The sequence below is a fragment of the Genypterus blacodes genome, unplaced genomic scaffold (assembly GCF_046128005.1).
Source record: "Genypterus blacodes isolate CSIRO-AG114 ecotype Tasmania unplaced genomic scaffold, CSIRO-AGI_Gbla_v1 ptg000122l_1, whole genome shotgun sequence".
Lineage (NCBI taxonomy): Eukaryota > Metazoa > Chordata > Actinopteri > Ophidiiformes > Ophidiidae > Genypterus > Genypterus blacodes.
Window position 1 is genome coordinate 1,089,529 of NW_027466925.1, and position 12,972 is coordinate 1,102,500.

The 12,972-nt window shown below is 44.0% G+C and overlaps 1 protein-coding gene across 2 annotated transcripts in view; it reads right to left on the bottom strand.

Annotated features, from left to right (window-relative positions):
- Window positions 1–12,972, bottom strand: part of LOC143010229 (diacylglycerol kinase eta) — a 42,271-nt gene that overhangs the window by 18,684 nt on the left and 10,615 nt on the right. The gene's annotated exons all lie outside the window — the stretch shown is intronic.

Consider the following 12,972-nt stretch of genomic DNA (forward strand, 5'->3'; position numbering starts at 1 on the left):
CACACCTATTGTGTGTGTGGGTGCGCGTGATACACACCACACAGAGACACAAACGCAGTTAAGGAGGGGCATGCAAATAACCTGCTGCCCTCCCCTTTCCTCTCACACACACACACACCTGTGAAGAATGTGTGTGTGTGTGTGTGTACATGTAAGAACAAGCCTATTTCCTCAAGGCTATAAATAGAACTGGAGGAACCTGTCTGGCAACACACACAAACACACACACACACACAAACCCATGCATACACCAGCACACACACAGGATGGTAGGTAAGCCAAACACAAACACAACTTAAGCTTGATCATGCACACACGCACACATACACACACCAAAAACATAAGCGCGATTACACAAACGTGTGTCCTGCCGCCCTGTGTGTGTGTGTGTGTGTTTAGAGAGTGAGTGTTTGTTGGAGTGTGCTTCCTACGAGCTGTCATCGGACTGATTACAGTGTCCCATACCCATGTCTCATCTGCCAAGACAAATTACAGCCTGTGTTTGTGTGTGTCCTGTGTGTGTGGGTCTGTGTGTGCGTGCATGTTTTGTGTCAGTGTATCAGTCCGTCTTTTAATGAGCAGAAACATGCTGTTCCCTGCAGACTTCCTCACTGACACCAACACTGCTCCCCCCCCACTCTCTCTCTCTCGCTCTCCCTCCCTTCATCCTTCTTCTGTTTCCTCTCCTAACCGTCTCCTACATCCTTCCCTCCTTGGCTCAGACCGTTCCTAATCGGAGCTTCATTAAAGACTGTAGCAAGTTACCAACATCTACCGCCCTGATAACAGAATGAATAAACAAAAGCATGCTGGCCTCTGCTGAGGCAGGTTTGCTTTGCGCCCGTATTAATAAGACGCATCTGTCACTTGTTAATATTACAAACACACACACACAGATGACACATGGAGCAGCGCCGCATTAAGGATGCCACATTAACCCTACGATTAGGAGCCTCTCCAAAATCCAAACCCCTTGTCCTAAAGCAGGCCAGATTTACAAGACACAAACATAAACAAACACCAAATGTTGCTTAAGTTGATCGGCATGACATTTAGGCCACCCTGTCCACGAACACGCACACACACACACACACACACACACACACCGCCATGCAAGGTGAGTCTCGATCCGGCGTCGCCTACTGTTGCACTTATTGATTTTCACCAGCAGATGGCAGACAGAGAGAGAAAGATGGGGCGAGCGAGAGTACGGGCGAAAGCAGTGGGTGGACAGAGAGGCAGAGGAGAAAGATGAGGGATGAGGAAGAGAGTAGAAACATGGAAGAGCATGGTGCAGTCATTTGTATCTGACAAATGTTAACCATTTCATCTCCTGGACCGACCCAGCTGTGCGGTACACACACACACACAACCACACACACACACACACACACACACACACACACACACACACACACACACACACACACACACACACACACACACACACACACACACACACACACACACACACACACACACACACACACACCTGTGTCTGCATGGTCAGTTATTTTGAGCTTTTGTTTTACACTCCTCGCTGCCCCACACAGGTGGAGCTTAGTTTGCTCAGGACACACACTCGAGGTCTACACACCCCAGTGGCTTCCACAGATTGTCTGGCCTCCATTTCCCGAGCGGTTATATTTCCTTCTTCGGATGAAAGGTTTGCTATGGGGCTTTGAGAGTAAATTACCTTGTTCTCCGTCGCCTTTGTCACGATTTGTACATTTGGGGCCTCGCTCATCAACGTCTCTCTTCCACCCGTGTTCCTTCTCAGAGCTCCTAATTCATAGTTCACGTGTCTTTGATCTTCTGATCCTTTCCCTGTCACCTCCGTGGCTCCATATACCCGCTCATCAGCCATCTTGTCTTGGGGAACACCCCCTAGGATAATACCTTCTTTGACTACTAAACTGCCTCAGTCCAGCTCAGGTTTTGGACCAACTGTGGCCCGTGTCTCGCTCTCTCTTCAGCATAGATGAGTCACTGCACACGATCAGAGAAGCTAACTGTCCCTGGAACGACAAAGTCAAGTGGACGGCAAATAACTGTCGCTTACAACAGTGTCAGACTCTGAGGCTACTTAAATAAACAATAGTGACATCATCAGATGGAATGTAATAATCATCCAATAAACAGAGTTACAACTATGATGTCATCCAAACTAACACAGATATAGCAATGGTGCCACATTTATACAATACCTGATTGTACATCTTAGAGGTTATGAATGCCAGTCACCCAGTTCAGCCGTGGCTCTTACATCCATTTCAGAGAGATGAAGAACCAAGTGCACACGGTTTGACCCGGCGCCATAAACCCCTCCCGTCTGGCGCTTAGTGGTGCTTAAAACAAACAAATGAGTTTCCATTCGCAAATCATAGCCGGCCTGACCGTTCATCATGCATATTCTCTTTTCCTTTCCGACGTTCAAACTTGGTAATGCAAAGGCATGCAGAGTTGCCATGGTAACAGCCTGACTTTGAAACAACCTTCAGCTCGAATAGGGAAGGACACACACACACACACGATAAGAGAAGAAGAAACATTTCTAGATGTATTTCATGTTGCTCATTGAACTGGAAGTTAAATGTGTTTCTTGTAATTGTGTGTGTGTGCATATGTGTGTGTGTCCCCGTGCCGTCCTTGGCAACTTGTGTTATGCAAGAAACCGCACAAGAAACGGCAACAGAGCTCACATCGTTTTAGACAGAGATTTCATGTCTCATGCAGCGCTGTTCGACCAACCACACACACACACACACACACACACACACACACACACACACACACACACAGTCAGAACAAGGCGTGGGAGGACTTCGTACCATGGCGACCACATCCTGTGTCATGTACCTCTATGCACTTATTAATAGACAAACACATAAACAGACACACACACACACACGCACACACGCACAAACAGTCACAGAGAAATAGACAAGTGTCCCTGTTAAGATGGACAGATGGGAAGAGACAGCGAGACACACACACAGTGGCAGTATGATGGACACAAACACACCGCTTTGCGTTTGCCTTTTTGTCTTAATATTCACGTTTAGGATTGTGACGTGCACTGAAGGACACATAATCTGCTGCTGGTGGGAGCAGGGGGAGGGGATTTGTTTGTGTGTGTGTGTGTGTGTTTGGGGAGGGCAGGGGGGTGTCTTGGACCATACGGACCAAATCTGGCTCAGATGCTTCTTAATCCCCAGGCACACAAACAGACGCAACGTTTGGCACATCTACACAGGTAACACGGAACAAACAGATAACTTGTTAGGCAAAAGAAGCAGAAAGACAGAGGGAGAGAGAGAGAGAGAGAGACAGAGGGGGGTGGGGAGAGAGAGGCAGAGGGGGGGGGAGAGAAGAAGAGCTGGAGAGAGGGGGGGGGGGGGGTGAGAGAGAGAGACAGAGGGAGGGGAGAGAGAGGGAGAGGAGGGTGGTGAGACAGGCAGAGGGGGAGAGAGAGAGAGAGAGAGACAGGGAGAGGTGGTGGTGAGAGAGAGACAGAGGGGGGGAGAGAGAGAGAGAGAGACAGAGAGGAGAGAAGAGAAGGAGGATGCAGGTGGGATGGAAAAGTAGGAAAGTATAGATGGGAGGAGATAAGCGAAGATGAAATGTGGGTGTCCAGTGTGTGTGTGTGTGTGCGTGCGTGCGTGCGTGCGTGCGTGCGTGCGTGCGTGTGCGTGTGCTGTGGCTGGTGATTATCCTTGATGATCACACTGTGCCGCTTTCTCTGGTGTCCCTGCTCTCACACCCATTGGATGCCAGTGCGTTTTCTGTGTGAGCCTATTTAACAACATCTCTGAGGATGTAACCTGCATGTAGATGAGACTATTTAAATAAAGCAGTGATTGTGAGTGAGTGGGTGTGTGTGTGTGTGGGTGTGTGTTTCACTGCTTAAGTGCGAGTGTCTGGGGGAGAATAATGTTTGTGTGCGTGTGTGCATGGGCGAGTGCGTGCTGCTCTGTTCCGTGGTTTTATTGCTAGTGTTTTATGTTTCTGTGCTGTCAAGCTGTAATGTCTGTTCCCCTTGGAATCTCTCTCTCACACACACACACACACACACACACACAGACACACACACACACACACACACACTGTATGATATTGCGACATCACAAAAAGCTGGTGAACGGAAGCGGCGGGCAAAACTAAAGTCTCCAAGCCATCCATCAGTCGAGTCGTCACCACAGGAGCTTGGTGATTTCCACGGCAACCTGTGGGGCCTTTTCCTGCCCTCTCCACTCGTTCTCCAACAGGCTCACTCAAAGCGTAGTTGCTGCAATAAACAGAAAGCCCTCCTGGAAAAACTGAAGTCGGCCATTCCCAAAAATCAAACAGGAGTTTCCCGTTATATCAGTTCCCCGGAGAGCTGTCAGAGGTATAAATGATGGTTGTAGATGCCGTTTGGAGCACCACAGGTTCCACAATCCTCTCTAGATGTTATTTTTGAAACAATTCAAGTGCTAGAACGGCGCCTGTAGTCTTTGTATTGACTTGAGGATCAATTTCGAGTTAGATTGTGACCACAGGACCATGGGAAGCAAATCTATTTACATCCTTCTCAAATGTTCTAAACTATTCAATATGAAATAATAAAATATCAACATGATTTCAGAACAGAGAAGGTCAAAGAATGTCCTGAAATGAGCCGTTTCCCGCTATGATTTACCTTAAAAAGGTTCTCCAACACAACACTTATGAATGAAACCAAACGGACACATGTCACGAGATTTTTCTATGATGGTAAACTGCGAGGTTGTTTGCCCCAGGAAACCCCCCTTTCCTTCTAAATCGCCACAGCTGTGTGTTGGCGGTCTGAGTTTGTTTGCGTTGAACAATACGCGACTTGCAGCGGCTGGAGACACACACAAAGCGGTTCACAATGGACCGTTCCGCGGACCGCACTAAGTAAGCAACGGGCTTCAACTAATGTGCTGCCAAAACGCTCTGTTTGTAATTACACAGAACGGAAACCATCACAGATCAATCAGAAATGTTGTCCGGGCACAGTGTCACACATCCATTTAATGATGACTAAATGAGCCTGGAGAGAGGGAAGTTTTTACAGTTGTTGCGCGTCGCATGGAATGTTGTATAATTTCAAAAGCACCATCACATTGCTATGTCAATACCAGACATGGATTAGCTTAAATTTAGCCAAGTGTTGCCGTACTGGGTCAACACATCTAAGCCTTTGGCGCTGTCACGGTCTTCATGAAGCTCTGTTTACGTGGACTCTGTTCAGTTTGTCTCAACTCTTCTTGCTCCGGTTTCAGAGCACCTTGGAAATCAGACAGCCCCAGTATGTTTGTTTAAGAGTTTGTGCGTGTTTTAAAGAAAATATTTGTGTTACATTTCTGTCCTGCTACTGCCGATAACCTACCGCAATGTTTTCAGTCGGACCCTTTGAAGCCATAAAAATAGACTTAAAAAACCGTCAGAAGAACAATCATAAAGTGACTAACCTTGCACAGTCACAATCCATTTTTCAGCAAATGCCTACATTACTAACTACAGTACTACTTTTTGAGTGCTTAAATACGAGATCTTTGGTGTGATCGCTGTGTCGTTCGTAGACAAAGTAGCTTAACCCACAGTGGACCTGGAAATATGTAGAAGTACTATGAGGGAATGTGCGACAGGGGCATCAAGTGGGCGGGAAAACACAAAGGTGACAAGAAACTGAACGCAGCGGCTTGTATTTTTGAGACGATGCTCATTTGCCAGTGGGCCTGTTGTCATAGCTGAATTTACGATCACATACAATACCTGAAGTTCATTTGCACTTGTGACGTAAAGGCCTATGTAATTTATGTACAGCTGCCACCTACTGGACCTACTGGACATACTGAAAACTGCAATATAACAGTTTTGGCAGCAGAATGTTGTCATACTGCTTCGGTAAAATGAGCAAATAGGTCCTGAAAACCCAACTCAAGATAAGACTTAAGCTGTATAATGTTATTAAATCATTGGTTTCACTTTTCAGTTCAATTTACTTCAGGTATGATTTTGCTTTTCACCTGAAAGCCACCACACCCAACTCCCTGGCTCTACGGTTTCATTCAGGTCAAATCCCGGTATTGTTACATGATCTGTGATACATGTCTCAGTGTCTCAGAGTGCTGGAGGATGCCTGGTGTAATTAAAATTGTTTGCAGGCCAAAGTCCAGTCATGCCGTGGGTTGTATGTGTGTGTGTAACGATAACGCAGTTAATAAACATAGATTTTTACTGAGTTACTGGGTCACATTTTCTCCCCGTCTCGTATGTATCTGTTGCCTTCTCTCTCTTTCCATCCCTCCACTGTTTACTCCCATTTCCCTCGTCCCTCCTTCCCCTCCTTTCCCGCTCATTAACTCTCATTCTCTGCCTCGGATCAATATCGCTCTTCCGCCTCCTCCCTCCCTCCATCTCGGCCTCATGTTAAGATCCAGATCAATAAGCTCTCCCTCCCCCGTCCCTTTTTCCCCGACAATGACTTCTTTCCTCGTCCTTCCGCCCGCCTCTTTTCCAGCTTTTTAACCCTCCCGCATCTGACACTCCACCGCCTTCTGTCCCTCAGTCGATTTTGATTCATCTTCCGGCTTTGCCCGTGGTTACACCCACCCATTCTGCCTTCATCCTTTCAACTATCCGTCGTTCTATCGTCTTTGTTTTCCCTCCCTCGCCCTTCGTTTTCTTTTCTCTGTCCTTTTGGACTATAGATCAGTCATGTATGGACTTTCTTGTTCATCCCTTTGTTGCATTGTACATCTTGACAGTGAAACAAAGGGAGTCTTATCGAACTCCCTGACGCAACCACCCCAGCAAAGTTACCCAACCATAATGTCCCACCAAATAGTCAAACGTCAGTAACGTTCATGAAACCGAACTGAGCTCCGATCGCTCCTAAAGACAAAACGAACTTTAACCAACTTGGCAATCGAGGTAGTTGAAACAGCTGAACTGTGGGGACTGGTTTTTGCAAAAGCAGACTATCAACTGTTGCTAGAGCGTCTCTCTCTATCTCCAATGCTGAGTGAACTCACCCTCTTCTACACCTCTCTATCCACTTCTTCATCCCTCTTTTTCATCTCTAATCCCTGTCAGATTAGCCTTTTTCTTTCCCTTTTACATCTCTCTTCCCTGAGCTTCTCCGTCTTCGTCTCCCCCTTGTTCTATTTCTTGCCCAAAGAGTTTCACTGTTTGTGTAAATACACTCAGCTAAAATAGCCTTATGTCGCATTAACATGTAGTACATGAAGATAAACCTACGCTCACACAGACACACACACAGACACACACACACACACACACACACACACACACACACACACGGAAACACTTGGCCAGTGTGTTTTGACACTCTTCCAACAGACTGACGCTGTATTTGTTTAACAAAATGACCTTCTAAATTTAGACTCCATATCCCTGAGGAGGCTCTAAAAATGGAGACAGGTCCTTGTGTGTATGCGTGTGCGTCTACTTTTATTATGTGTGTATGTGTGCGCGTCTGCATTGTACGTGTAATGTGTGCGAGTGTGTAAATTCTTGCGGCTAAAATGGAAATTCTTCTGGTTTGGTGTGTTTTTTTAAAGGATTAGATCAACATGGATGTGCCTGTGATCATTTCAGACAAAGACACTGTGTGTGTTTCTGCCTTTCCCAGAGTTCTCCTTTGTTGGACATGAATATTTCATCCCCTCTTTCTACTTCTTCTTCTTCATTTAGCTCTTCCACCCATATAGTTCTCCCAGCACGTTCTGTCTCTCCTCTTAAAACACACCTTCACACGGCAAAGGTTAAACGTTTCTGCACTTGTTTGTCAATGAAATTCACAAACTTGATGATTTTTTAGCGTTTTTAAAACTACAAACCCCTGAATTAAGGCGACAAATCGAGTGAGATGCTTTCAGATCAATCCTCGTCTCATAGCAACCAGGGTATCTCCTTACTCTGACTGGCTGGTTCTGTAAAAGGACACGAGAGAGTTTGAGGAAATAAAACAACCTTAATTGTTTCCCCAGCTCAGTTTCTAGTTTGACCTGCCCAGTTTCGGATTATTATTGAACATTTTGATCAAGTCCCAAAGCTTTTACAGACCCGGAGAACACACACGAACCCCACTTCCTTGACCATAGAAACCCCTTGTAGATGTATTAAAGACTTTTATTTTGGAGACACAATTCTAGTTCTTTTAAGAATAAACAATCCATGGACTGTAAAATGTAAGTGACCTTTAAAGCTTGAGGAAGCAACGATAACTGATAAATGGAATGGATATAAACTAAAAAATAATGCACTGATTAAAAATAATCCAAGTGAATCTTACAGCAGTGACTAACAGAGAACGAAATAGATTAGAGCGCTATTCTTACGCATACATGGGGAGATTCCATCTTGTTTTGTGTAATAATGCATATTTACTATAACATATTCACATGAGGAGGAGGAGGATGAAGTGAAAAGAAAGAAACAGCAAAGCCTGGCAAAGAGGAAATAAAGAAGAAGGAAAAATTGGTAAAGGCAGATGAAGAGCGAGGTGTAGTGATGAGTGTGTGTGTGTGTGTGTGTGTGGTCATCCTTTGTGTGTGGTAACTGCATGGTCTCACCCCCTCAGTCACTTGCATAACCTGCTGTGTGTGTGTGGGTGTGTTTGCCAATTGTTTTATTTATATAGAAAGAAAGAGAGAGAAAAGACCAAAAAAGCAAAAATAACATTAAAAAACATAACAAAAACATGAAACATGACATAAAAAGGGGAAAAAGCTCTAGTGCGGACGACTAGAAGGGATAAAAGAAAGAAGAGAACAAGTAAGAAGGGAGGCAAGAAAAGGTGACAAGACAAAAGAACAAGAAAGAAAGTGAGAACGGAAGGAAGTGAGAAAGATAGAATAACAGATGAAAAGAATGGGGAGCATAGGAGAGAGAGAGAGAGAGATTTACCATATACAGTAACAGTGTTTCTACAATAAACTTTTCGTTTCTCAAACAGACAGACGCCAAAAATAGACTTTCTACAAAAGAGTTCACTGAGTGGTTACAAAGCACGACATACTCTGTATGTGTGTGTGTGTGTGTGTGTGTGTGTGTGTGTGTGTGTGTGTGTGTGCGTGCGCACGACTCAGCGCTCCATCCGAGTCTCTTCTTTCTTTCACTCCTCCATTTATTCATCAGACTAAAGGGAATCCTGCCCTTCCAGCACTGACGCACACACACACACACATACACACACACACACACACACACACACACACACACATCTAGGTCATTCAAATATGACCTTATCGTGTGCACACATTTGCTCATTCATCTGCATACACGATCTCTCTTATACACACACGTGCAAGAGCACCCATTTATCTGCACAAACCAAACACACAACACACACATGTTGCACTAATCCACAACTATTCACTAAAAATGTTTTGCAGTACAATTGTCAAATATTTAACAAAGATCAAGATTAGCTATTTACATTTCTTTAGCTCATAAAGGAACACAGATTAAACGCCTTAAAAATGTCACAGCAAAACAAAAATTGGTTTTCTTTGTGGTTGTTATAGTGCTTTAGGTTGCTCAGGCAGTTTCTATGGTCTATTGTAGTTACTATGGCGACAGCAAAGGTGTTTGGAGGCAGATGTAAGGGTATTCTATGTGGGGTCGAGGGTGGTTGCTATGATGTTCTGAGTGGTTGTCACGGTTTTCCATAGGGTTACTACACCGCGTTCCAAATTATTATGCAAATTGGATTTAAGTGTCATAAACATTTATTTTTTTGTTTTCCAATAATATTCATGGATGGTAATTGTGTCTCAGGGCTCTTTGGATCATTGAAATCAATCTCAGACACCTGTGATAATTAGTTTGCGAGGTGGGCCCAATCAAAGGAGAACTACTTAAGACAGACGTTCCACATTATTAAGCAGGCCACAGGTTTCAAGAAATATGGGAAAGAAAAAGGATCTCTCTGCTGCCGAAAAGTGTCAAATAGTGCAATACCTTGGATAGCTGCTTCACTGTCACTTATAGTATATTGCACTAAACGTTGTATGTCACATATACACATGTGTATGCTGTAGTTGTAGATTGTCATTACTCATACCTCAGTCAGATGCACATTGCACTTGCACTTCCTTATGTACTTATTTTGTCATGTACTGTTCCCCCCATTGTATGTACTTCGTACCCCCCTTATTGTTGGTACTTATCTTGTACTTATTATCTACTTGCATTCTTGCACGTTTTCATTATTGCACTAGTTGGGTGATTTCTGATTTCTGGGTCTTGTTTTTTCATGCTGTGCTGTAACTGTTGCACAGTAATTTCCCTCGGGATAATTATCTCTTATAAGGTATGAAAACATTAGATATTTAGTGAAAATTTAAGCGTGATCATCGTACTGTGAAGAGATTCGCGGCTGATTCAGAACGCAGACGGGGTCCCGCAGATAAAGGCATAATGAGGAAGGTTTCGCCAGACGTAGTGTAGTAGTGTAGTGGACATTGCGCGTCAGTGACTACAATTCATGCAAGAATTTTTCTTCTTGAAAATATTTCATCTACAGTAACTTTTTAGGATATAAATAAATGTTTTCAGATTTTATTAGAATAAATTAATTATAATTTATGTATGTTGTAATGTTTATATCAAAAAAATTATCATTTTATTCATTGATTTGTTAAATACACACGTTTTCTGTTTCTGTTCCTCAGATGCACAATGTCCACTTAAATGGACATTTCAGTAACTCCTTACATAATTGGTGTAAAAAAAAAAAACTTGGGAAAGAAATCCTGACTGGGGCTTTCATAATTCGTGCATGAAAGGGTTAAGAGGTTTTTGATTGAAATAGCTTTTGATTTCAGTAAATATGACCTCCTAATGCTGCAAATTCAACAAATGGACATTTTTAGTTCTTTACAACCTATTAAATGTTGTGAAACTCTGTTGTGCATAATAATTTGGAACAGTGCATTTTGAGTTTCTTACTTCTAAAAAAAATACTGTTATCATTGGGAGGTTTGTTCAATACAATTTGAATTATACTCTAGCAGTTGATGACTTGAAAATGATACTGACTGTCATTTGCATCGACTATTTGGGAAAATCTGAGAAAACCATCACTTGCATAATAATTTGGAACGCGGTATAGACAGTTCCATGTATTGTGAGCGGATGCGAGGACAGTTGCAATGTTGCTCTGGAAAGTTAGTTGGGTGGTTGTTTCGGCACCGTGGGTAGATGTTAGGACAGTTGCCGTGTTACTCTGGGCAATTTCCATGGGCAGTTACTGGGTCGACTGCGAAGGAGGCAGATGTTACGGTGTTGTGTATTGGTGTAAATCTAGCTAGAAACGCGCTTGTTTCTGTATGATTGTGATGAGGCATGAAGATGTTACCGGCAACTGCACCGCATGTACAGTATATGAAGAGCAGATTCACGCTCATTTGCATAGAGACACGCACGCACGCACGCACGCACGCACGCACGCACGCACGCACGCACGCACGCACGCACGCACGCACGCACGCACGCACGCACGCACGCACGCACGCACGCACGCACGCACGCACGCACGCACACACACACACACACACACACACACACACACACACACACACACACACACACACACACACACACACACACAGGTTTCCAGGTGCTCCCCAGCTGCAATCTTCTTTCTTCATGAGCAGATTTACCACAGCACTTAACAAACACACACACACCCACACCCACATACGACACACACACACACACACGCCTTTCTCTCATTGTTTCGTGATATTCGATCACTTCTCTGTTAAGAAAACACAAGACGTGGCCTGCTTTCACAAACACACATTTCTTTCCTGGTAAAATCCTGGGTGTGTGTGTGTGTGTGCGCATGTGTGTGTGTTTGTACGTGTGTGTACAACTAGAGAGTATATTTGAACATGTGATTTTGTCTACAGGTGTGTGCGATAATCTTATATTTGTATGTAAGCCCAGGTTTGTGTTACGGGTGTAGTGCGATTGTTTTGTGTGTTATGCTTAAGTTTGTGTGCAAGTGTGTGAAAAATAGTTTGTATCACAAGGTGTGTACTTGTATGTGTATGTATATTTTGTGTGTTTAAGGCGCCAATTAGTGTGTATTGGGTGTGTGTGTGTGTGTGTGTGTGTGTGTGTGTGACTTCATTAACCAGATTGAGAGGCTGAATAAATTAAGAAAACAAATGGGAGGGGGGGATTTGCTGTATTTTGATAATGTGCCAGTTTCTCTCACTCTGTGATTCATCCTCTGGCTCGGCCTGAAGCCTGGATGACTAAGTAAAGGGGGGAGGGGGGACAGGTCAGGGAGAGAGAGAGAGGGAGAGAGATCAAGAAGCGCTGGCGGTCGACTGAACATCGAGCCGTGTAATCGCTCCTTCCTAATATGATTATAAATCGTCTCGTTCTCCTCTTTTTCCTCGTGGTTTGTCCTTGGACTGAGGACGTCTGGAAAGCCTCAGTGTCCAACTAAGCTAAGTGCAGCGTATTTTTAAAAGAAGCACCGCCGACTGAGATTAAATGGACAATTAAATAAGAGAGTCAGTGAAACACGGGCGTGACTTTTACGATAAAAACCCAGAGACGAGTGTTCAATCATTGAAAAATGAGATGTTGCAAATTTGCTGAACTCGCTTTAAATGAAATCTTAGGCGCCAGGGTGGAGATCGGCAGGAAATCTTCAGCAGCTCACTTCTCACCTTTGGTTTGGAAACCATTTGTCAGTCTCGCCTAACGTAGAGGAGCAACAGGTGGGTGTGGTCCACAAATAACACCAGTCAAAATCCTTTTCAAAGAGATTCCGATTAATCTCCTACCACTGCTATATAGACATATGTATGGCAAAGATTATTGTACTTTGAAATACTGATCCGCTCGGGATAGTGTTTAGAGTTTTACCTTTATTAGCAGTGATTGTAGGAAATGTTGTACAAAACTGCCTTGACT